Raw genomic sequence first — 10,000 nt, 5'->3', positions numbered from 1 at the left:
CCGTAGCAGGAAAGAAGGGCAAGAAGGCCGAGGAGGAGGAGCAGCCTGCAGCATCTCCTCCAGCAGTGAAGGAAGAGGAGGAGGAGGAGCAGCCTGCAGCAGTGAAGGAGGAAGAGGAGGAGGAGCAGCCTGCAGCAGTGAAGGAGGAGGAAGAGGAGGAGCAGCCTGCAGCAGTGAAGAGAGGAGGAAGAGGAGGAGCAGTCTGCAGCACTCTCCCTGCAGCAGCTGCAGCAGCAGCAGCAGAGGAGGAAGAGGAGGAGGAAGAGGAGGAGGAGTATGTGGTGGAGAAGGTTTTGGACTGCAGAGTGATGAAGGGAAGAGTAGAGTTTCTGCTGAAATGGAAGGGGTTCTCAGAGTAAGTATGAGTCTATAATATTAATACTTGTAAAAAAGGAATAATATGAATTAACAATCAGAGTGAGAATGTATTGCCTAAAAAGCCTGAGGAGATTTTCTTCTGTCTACACTCACCTTTCCAGTGAGGATAACACATGGGAGCCACAAGACAACCTGGACTGCCCCGACCTCATCACCGAGTACATGCAGAAACACAAGGAGAAGGAGGAGAAAAAGAAGGAGGGCAAGAGGAAAGTTGTCAGTGAGGCCTCGGGAGACTCAGAGGAGCGAGGGAGCAAGAGGAAGAAGGAGGAAGGAGGATGAGGAGGTAAGTGAAGGAAAGAGGTTACTCCAGACTGAAGAGTCCCAGAAATCTATCTATCTATCTATCTATCTATTGTTGATGAACAGCGCGAGGCCCCCACCTTTCCGCTTGCCACTTAGCTTGGGGTCCCGGTCCACTCTGACGATACTGGAGCTGGGTAACTCCACGTTAGCATCTGTGATATTCCGACTAAGCCAGGTCTCAGTGGAACACATGAGGCTGCACTCCCTGTACAACCTAACGTTCTTCACTAGGCCACCTAGCTCATCCGTCTTGATGGCCAGTGAGTTTACATTCCCCATCACACACGAAGGAATAGACGGCTTAAACCTCCACCTCTTCCTCAGTAGCCTAGCCTTCACGCTAGCTCTGGCTCTGCATCCGCGTTAGTAACGCCTCAATTCCTCTGGGATGGGGTGCACAATGCCGGCGTGTCCCATTGTCCTCAGTCTGAACAGTTGTTTCCTTGAATAAACAAGGTTTTTACTGCTGTGATCCAGTTTAATCGTAGCCATATCTATAGGATAGAAGATATATACGCAAGGCCTGTAAATGATTTTAAAAAAGCTAGAAGAGAAAAAAAGACAAAAACAGACACGTAACAGACGAGCTACAGAGAAGGCTGATAAAGCTTGAAATGTGTTTTAAATGAAGTCACTGATGAAGGATAATATATATAATCTTATATACGTGTTTCTATAATGGTTCTAACAACGGCAGACTGGTCAGAGACCAATACATCTTTTTAGATGATTTATTTCTTTTTGTATTCTTTGACAATAAAGGATCATGTACAGTATATTACTTTTCCATGTGCATTGTATTTGGTATTCTTAGCACACAATGTGTGTTCTGTCCAGTAAACTGGGACTATAATGTGAGAGGATTGTACAATTATAAAACCTATCCTAATTGTACAATCCTCCTGCAAGGAGGAAGTAGGACGTGGAGGGACGACACCAAAAACCAGAATCACATTTTTTGAGTTGGATATTGGACGTGAAAAGAAGGAAATGGTTCTAACAATGCTCTTTAGATGTGTGTGAATTTCCCACAGCAGGAGAAACTTTAGACTTTATATAGTTCTATTTTATAGTGATCCATTATCTGTTCAAAAAATGTTCTATGTTCTGTGCAAAATGTTCTATTAAAGAAAAGATAGAAAATAAATATTTGTGTGTGCTGTAAACAGGTTAGAAAAATGAAATCGGAATCGGCTAAAATCGGAAATCGGAATCGGCCTATAAAATTTTAATCGGTGCATCTCTAAACTAGCTCGTAGCTGGTAGCTCCAGCTTGACGTGCTTCAGTGATATTTTAATTCGGCTTTACACAACGTGCATGTGGCTTTGACTTGTCTAATGAGCTGTCCAGGAGTTTTGGAAAATAAAAAGCGGGATTCAGAATTGTTTTCTGCTGTCTTTCTCCATCATGCCTGCAGATGTGTTACGAGGAAGTGGCAGCTTGATGATAAGTAAAGGTGTGGCAAAGGGTCAAAATAATAGCTGTTAGGAACGACGCGAAGCTGAGTGAAGTGTAAAATAAATTAATAAATGGTGGCATGAGATTAAAAACAATGAACGTGTTATGCTCGGCCCTTAATCGCATCGCAGTTAACGCGTTAATGCTGACAGCCCTACATATAATATGTGGAGAAGGAAACTCAGCCTCTGTAAAAAACAAAACATAAGTGGCAGATAATAGCAGACCGACTGAATGCTAGTCTAAAAATGTACATTTATGAACTACTGCTCTTAACTGAAACCATTGAAGGAGTCAATCGTCATTTGCACAAACAGCTGTACTCTTTGCCTTAAAAGCTAGCAGTGAGAGCTAATGTTACTTAGGAAATGTATATTTTAGCCCATACGAGAGAGAGGGAGAGACAGGGAGAGAGAGGTATGTAGGCTACGCATCATATTCTAGCATTGTAGATAAGTGGTTGTAATTGATCTTCATGGTAAATTGTTAATTTGTGCAAATGATTAGTAACTCCTTGAATGGTCTGATTATGACGGTTTCAGTTCAGAGCAGTGGTCAGTAAATGTATATTTTTAGGCTGCTTACACATTTAGGCGGTCCGCGATCGTCTGCCACGCTTTCTCTCGCTGCATTCATTACAGCGTTACAGTTGTTTTATTACAATTTGCCTGAAAATGTAGAATATTTCGGAAATTATAAAAGCATGTCTGCAACTGGCACACATTTTCCTTCATTTTGTCATAAATTTCTGTATGAAGAATTAAAATTGTGAGTGAGAGCAAGTCCAGGGTTTAAAGAAGGTTGTTCACTAACTCTCTCTCTCTGTTTGTCTGTTGCTATAGAAACGGCGAGGAGGAGAGGGACCCAAACGTCACCACTGTCAACACTGTGACAGAAATACCCAAGATTTACCGTGAGACCTTCCAAGGGGCTTCAAATTACACTGTCCCAGTGTCACACGTGGAGGAGGACAAGGGGTCATCTACCGTAGCACCGACACTGTCCGCACTCTCCTGCGGTGAGGCATCGGTCAACATCTTGGGCAAAGAAATCCAAAAGGATCAGCGCCACGGTCACGGTTAAATACATATGAAAGAGAACCGTAATAGTCGCTTTCCATCAGGAAAAGGGCAACTAAATCAATCAACTAAATCAAACACACACACACACACACTGTGGTGAAAGCCGCTTGATGATCACCAGTGATCCAAACACTAGCCATGGTGCTATCTAGCTAAATATTTAGATATATGAACAAGCTTTTGGACATTTATTTCAGGACTATTTTGTTTTGGTTCATATTCATGAATCACAAAATGTGCTTTTCTAATGTCAGACTGATCATGACTAGTGGAGGGGAACACGGTATGGGGCTAGCTAACACGCAGCTTGTAAACATTAGCATGAGGCTTACCGTAGCCAGCTCTAGTTGGCGGCGGGCGGCACCGATCACAGTGCTCCTCGGTCTCGGGGCAGGTCAGGGAGAGAGGTGCGTGTGCACAGACGGAACGGCAGTCAGAATAAGCCGTGCCTGGCTCAGCCTCTTCAACCCGAGAGAAACCATCCTGATGTCCCCTGGGTTGTAATCCTCCTCCCTGAAATGCGCGCTGCAGATCTTCGAGTTCTTGGTGACGGAGGTCATTGAAAAATGTGCCCGCCTAACACGGACAAATTGAACCCACTGTCTGAGGGTTGCCTTGCCCTGCCATGGACCCTGTGTCCTGTTTGGGTGGAGTTTTTACACCCAGCACAAACACAGTAGTTCACCATTCTCAGTCTACCCACTTACCTATCTATCTATCTATCTATGCTATATGGCTGTCTGCCTCTCTCTCTCATATATATACATATACATATGTGTATTTATCTATAATCTGCAATATCTACTGCTGAACACTCTCTTACTTGTCTCTTGTCACTCTGAAGGGTCTCAAGGCGGATTTTGGTCTGTCGTCTTCCCAAGGTGACGTAATGCAATGCATTGTGGGGGAAAGGAGAATCATTGCAAACCGCTGTAAAATAGTACCTACTTTTTCGTATTATATTCCGTTTTGTGATACCCAACAACATCAAATACAATGAATAACAGTTTAGATGTTTATTACCAACAAGCAAATTGCCAAATTCGTTGGAAAATGAAGCCTGCAACACGGCCTTTAAGCAGTAATTCCTCCAATAACCAACAGGTCTGGCGTTTGGAGCCACTTTGGTTTCCCTGTAAGTTATGAGGGTGATGGCAAGAGAGTGGTGGATAAAAACAACAACAATATGTCACATCTGCTACACGAGAATAGGCTCCACCAGTGGGAATACTACAAACATGTCAACTCATTTACACCGACATCACCTCAGTGTGTCAATAACTGAAACTAGACTAAAACAAGAAGAACTGTCCCCGCAGCATTTAACACTGTGGCAATTGGTACATTTATAGCTGCGGATATGAGAACCCTACTCTGTAGTGGAAAACGCAGGTTTTACGAACATGGTTAAAGTAATTGAGCCCTGTTACACTATTCCTTCACAAGCCCATTTCAGCCAGCCTGTAATTCCTGCGTTGTACAAAAAAACAAAAACCCAAATAGAGAACCAATTGTCCGAAGCACCAGCTGTTGCTCTGACAGCAGACGTCTGGACGTCAAGGGCTACACAAAATTACCTGAATGTAACTGTAAAAAAAAAGACTTTTATACATACTTTATGATAAGAGTTTTAATACACAAAACATTTGTATAAATCAAGTACATTTCTCTAGCATTTCTTTATTTTTGCTGTATCAAAAACGTACAGAAACATGACAACACTGTCTCGTATCGAACCAAACCAAGAATTTTGTGAACCGTTAAACCCCTACAAATAAAATAACATTGTAACAGCTAGGGCTGCACAATATGAGGAAAATATGCAATATGCCATGAGTTTGAGTATCCGAAGCCCCTGAAAAATGCTAATGAGAAGAAGAAAAATAATAATAATTATTTAAAAAAATATATATATTCTCAGTAAGTAACCATTAAAACACACAGCATCAGGAGAAACAGCATTTGACCCACTTCTAACAGGACTAACCCTTCAAAGGAAAGGAGCGTAATATTTAGTCGTAGTCACAATAACGTACATGCAGGAGGGAACAGCTTGGCTCTGAAAACATGTTCACGAGGCAGTGTGAATGCGCTGGTGGTTTTTAAGGCTACTACTCTGAGAAAAAGTTTTCCCACATTGTTCACAGCAGTACGGCTTCTCTCCAGTGTGAACACGTCGGTGCCTTTCAAGGTGACCATTCTGAGAAAAAGTTTTCCCACATTGTTCACACCAGTACGGCTTCTCTCCAGTGTGAACACGTCGGTGCCTTTCAAGGTGACCACTCTCAGAAAAGGTTTTCCCACATTGTTCACACCAGTACGGCTTCTCTCCAGTGTGAAAACGTCGGTGGATTTCAAGGCTACTACTCTGAGAAAAGGTTTTCCCACATTGTTCACACCAGTACGGCTTTTCTTCAGTATGAATGCGTTGATGTTTTTTTAGGGTATCCTGTTGTGTGAAAGCTGCCCCACATTGATCACAGCTGTACGGCTTCTCTCCAGTGTGAATGCGTTGATGTTTTTTTAAGTTACCCTGTTGTGTGAAAGCTGCCCCACATTGATCACAGATGTACGGCTTCTCTCCAGTGTGAATGCGTTGATGTCTTTTTAGGGAACACTGTCGTGTGAAAGCTGCCCCACATTGATCACAGCTGTACGGCTTCTCTCCAGTGTGAATGCGTTGATGTCTATTTAGGGAACCCTGTTGTATGAAAGCTGCCCCACATTGATCACAGCTGTGTAGATTCTCTCCAGTGTGAACTCTCTGATGAATCTTTAAATATTTTGATGTTCTGAAGGATTTGTCACAGTGCTGACAGTGGTGACGTTTGGGTCCCTCTCCTCCTCCTTGTTTCTATAGCAACAGACAAACAGATAGAGAGAGTTAGTGAACAACCTTCTTTAAACCCTGGACTTGCTCTCACTCACAATTATAACTCTTCATACAATAATTTTTTACAAAATGATGGAAAATATGTGGCGGTTGCAGGCATGTTATTATGAAAGTAAATGTACTCTTCATAACATAAGTTCCAAAATATTCTAAATTTTTTAGGGCTAATTGTAATGAAACAACTGTAATGCTGTAAACAGCGAGAGAACAGATTTACTTTTTTTTTTAAACAAATTAAATTAAATGAAAATAAAATTAAATGGAGAATACGCGTTGTTCATACTTTACACAGAGTGAGCAGCAGCTTCTTCTGGAAGTTTGATGAAGTGAAACACATTATTTGTAAAGAAGAAACATGGCCGCTGTAATGAAACAGCGAGAGAAAGCGTGGCAGATGATCGTGGACCGCCTGAATGCGTAAGCAGCCTAAAAATATACATTTACTGACCACTGCTCTGAAACCGTCATATTCATACCATTCAAGGAGTTAGGATACTAATCATTTGCACTAATTAACAGTTGTAGCTAGGGCTGCGCAATATATCCTAAATGTTGAGTTAACTTGAAACGAGCAAACCTTGTGGTGCATTCAAAGTTATTGTAAAATACCCTTTTCTCATCTGTTTTTGTCATTTAACAGAAATTTACTGGTGAAATAAGTTATGTTATTATTACATTTTTAATAAATCATTTAAATTCCTCCCTTTTTTGTGCTGATTCTAAAAACGTATCCGATCTGTGACTCTAAACCGAACCGTGAGTTTAGTGATCTATTGCACCCCTACTATTTTGCATTTATGTATATGCCTGTGCATATTGCAATGTGGAGAGTCATTTATATATAAATCCTAAAAGACATTTGTGAAACCCTCTGTGTGCATTCATTAATACTGAGATTAGATTTCTGGGACTCTTCAGTCTGGAGTAACCTCTTTCCTTCACTCACCTCCTCCTCCTCCTCCTCCTCCTCCTTCTTCCTCCTCTTGCTCCCTCGCTCCTCTGAGTCTCCCGAGGCCTCACTGACAACTTTCCTCTTGCCCTCCTTCTTTTTCTCCTCCTCCTTCTTGTGTTTCTGCATGTACTCGGTGATAAGGTCGGGGCAGTCCAGGTTGTCTTGTGGCTCCCATGTGTTATCCTCACTGGAAAGGTGAGTGTAGACAGAAGAAAATCTCCTCAGGCTTTTTAGGCAATACATTCTCACTCTGATTGTTAATTTGTATTATTTATTATTATTATTTTTTATTGCCATTTTGTAAGTTTATATGCAGGTCTGCAACTTAGTGTCAAAATACCAAACCTTCAATTTTGAGGGCATGATATGCCAAAATGTATGCTCTAGATCAGGGGTCTTCAACGTTTTTTAAGACAAGGAACCCTTAACTAAAAGAGAGACGGAGCAGGGACCCCATACTACACACAGTGGTGTGCATATGTTTACACACCCATGCTAAAGCTGACTAAAAAGAGGAATGAAAAAATCATCTTCAGGAAACTGATCTTAATGCCTTAATTAAAACAAATGAGGAAAAATCCAACCTTTAAGGACACCAATTGTTTTTCTGAATGAATAATGTATCGTAAATAAATAAATAAATAAATGTTCTTCCTTAAAATACAGGGGGCATCAGTCAGTTCACCCCTATGTTAAATTCCCATAGAGGCAGGCAGACTTTTATTTTGAAAGGCCAGTTATTTCATGGATCCAGGATACTATGAACCTGATAAAGTTCCCTTGGTCCCCCCATCATCACATACCCTTCACCATACCCCCCCATCATCACATACCATTCACCATACCCCCACATCATCACATACCCTTCACCATACCCCCACATCATCACATACCATTCACCATACCCCCACACCATCACATACCCTTCACCATACCCCCCACATCATCACATACCATTCCCCATACCCCCACATCATCACATACCCTTCACCATACCCCCCACATTATCACATACCCTTCACCATACCCCCCACATCATCACATACCATTCCCCATACCCCCACATCATCATACCCTTCACCATACCCCCCACATCATCACATACCCTTCACTATACCCCCCCCACATCATCACATACCCTTCACCATACCCCCCCATCATCACATACCATTCACCATACCCCCACATCATCACATACCCTTCACCATACCCCCACATCATCACATACCATTCACCATACCCCCACACCATCACATACCATTCACCATACCCCCACATCATCACATACCCTTCACCATACCCCCCACATCATCACATACCCATTCACCATACCCCCACATCATCACATACCATTCACCATACCCCCACACCATCACATACCATTCACCATACCCCCACATCATCACATACCCTTCACCATACCCCCCCCCATCATCACATACCCTTCACCATACCTAGAGATTGTCATGGGGTACTTTCCATAAAATCATCTCTCAATGCAAATCAAACCAGCTATTAGACTGACTGAGATACAACCATGTTAATCTCACCATACACATTAACCGCTGAAGTTCTATAGTTAATTGCGATTTTTCGCATATTTTATCACATGATTTAAATTCTATTATTTTGCATTTCAGAACAGTTTTTAAGTCCATATTAACAATGGAAAGGAATTCTTACCAGAGGATCCTGATTGGGAATCAAATGAATGCAAAGAAAGTGACTTTATGAACTTTACTTTAAGATTTGTAATAATTTATTTACTGTAAACAAAAGAAAAATGTGTGAATCTGTCATTACTGCACAATTCCTCCAAGTACCTAACTAAAAAACTACAAATCCCTATCCTTACTAGAGTCAATCTGGTGTTTAGTAACTCCTAAATAATGTAGATTCCTCACTGACGTCCAGTGATCAGCGGTTAATGAGACAGGGTTGTCAGCAGTTCCAGTGTGGCTGCTTTCTCCGTGTCCTACAGGCTGTGTGGGGGGGGCTGCTGTCCCCCTCGACGGCAACGAGACGGGTCAGAACACGCCAACCATAGTACGTCTTTAAGACCCGAGTCCTCTACGATGCTGACAGGTCTGCAGGTAGTTGCCACCCGTTTCGCAAGAGCTGTACTCATTTTTGGGATTTCGTTTCATCCACAGGTCGCCAAGTAGCACTCTCCAAAATACTGCTTTACCTGAGTGGGTAGCATGCTAGCTGGTAGCATCACGTTAACTGTACTACTCTGCTTAGCTCGTAGCTGGTAGCATCACGTTAGCTGTACTACTCTGCTTAGCTCGTAGCTGGTAGCATCACGTTAACTGTACTACTCTGCTTAGCTCGTAGCTGGTAGCATCACGTTAACTGTACTACTCTGCTTAGCTCGTAGCTGGTAGCATCACGTTAACTGTACTACTCTGCTTAGCTCGTAGCTGGTAGCATCACGTTAACTGTACTACTCTGCTTAGCTGGTAGCATCACGTTAACTGTACTACTCTGCTTAGCTCGTAGCTGGTAGCATCACGTTAACTGTACTACTCTGCTTAGCTCGTAGCTGGTAGCTCCAGCTGGACGTGCTTCGTGATATTTTAATTCAGCTTTACACAACGTGCATATGGTTTAGACTCGTCTACGAGCCGTCTGGGAGTTTTGGAAAATAAAAAGCTCCATTCAGAGTTATTGCTGCTGTGTTTCTCCATCATGCTGCAGCCTGCAGCAGCAGGATGTGTTAGGAGGAAGTGGCAGCTTGATGAGAAGTAACGGTGCTGCAAAGGGTCAAAATAGTAGCTGTTAGGCCCCACGCCAAGCCGATCGAAGTGTAAAATAAATTAATAAATGCTGGCATGCGATTAATGTGATTTAAAAAAATGAACGCGTTAATGCTGACAGCCCTAACATACATACACACACACACACATATATATATATATAAATTTTTA

The 10,000-nt window shown here is 42.3% G+C and overlaps 1 protein-coding gene and 1 pseudogene across 2 annotated transcripts in view; one reads left to right on the top strand and one right to left on the bottom strand.

Annotated features, from left to right (window-relative positions):
• The window catches only part of LOC144513510 (uncharacterized), a 40,617-nt gene that overhangs the window by 20,637 nt on the left and 9,980 nt on the right, over nucleotides 1–10,000 (top strand). The gene's annotated exons all lie outside the window — the stretch shown is intronic.
• Nucleotides 4,902–10,000, bottom strand: part of LOC144513507 (uncharacterized) — a 9,271-nt pseudogene continuing 4,172 nt past the window's right edge. The window contains exons 4-6 of the transcript XR_013501136.1: nucleotides 6,976–7,257; nucleotides 6,567–6,573; nucleotides 4,902–6,079 (exon numbers count right to left, since the gene is read on the bottom strand). The product of XR_013501136.1 is annotated as an uncharacterized LOC144513507 (transcript). The remainder of the gene's footprint in view (nucleotides 6,080–6,566; nucleotides 6,574–6,975; nucleotides 7,258–10,000) is intronic.

This window comes from Sander vitreus, unplaced genomic scaffold, assembly GCF_031162955.1.
Source record: "Sander vitreus isolate 19-12246 unplaced genomic scaffold, sanVit1 ctg268_0, whole genome shotgun sequence".
Classification (NCBI taxonomy): Eukaryota; Metazoa; Chordata; class Actinopteri; order Perciformes; family Percidae; genus Sander; species Sander vitreus.
The sequence above is the reverse complement of the archived record's forward strand: the minus strand, read 5'-3'. Positions and strand labels throughout refer to the sequence as shown.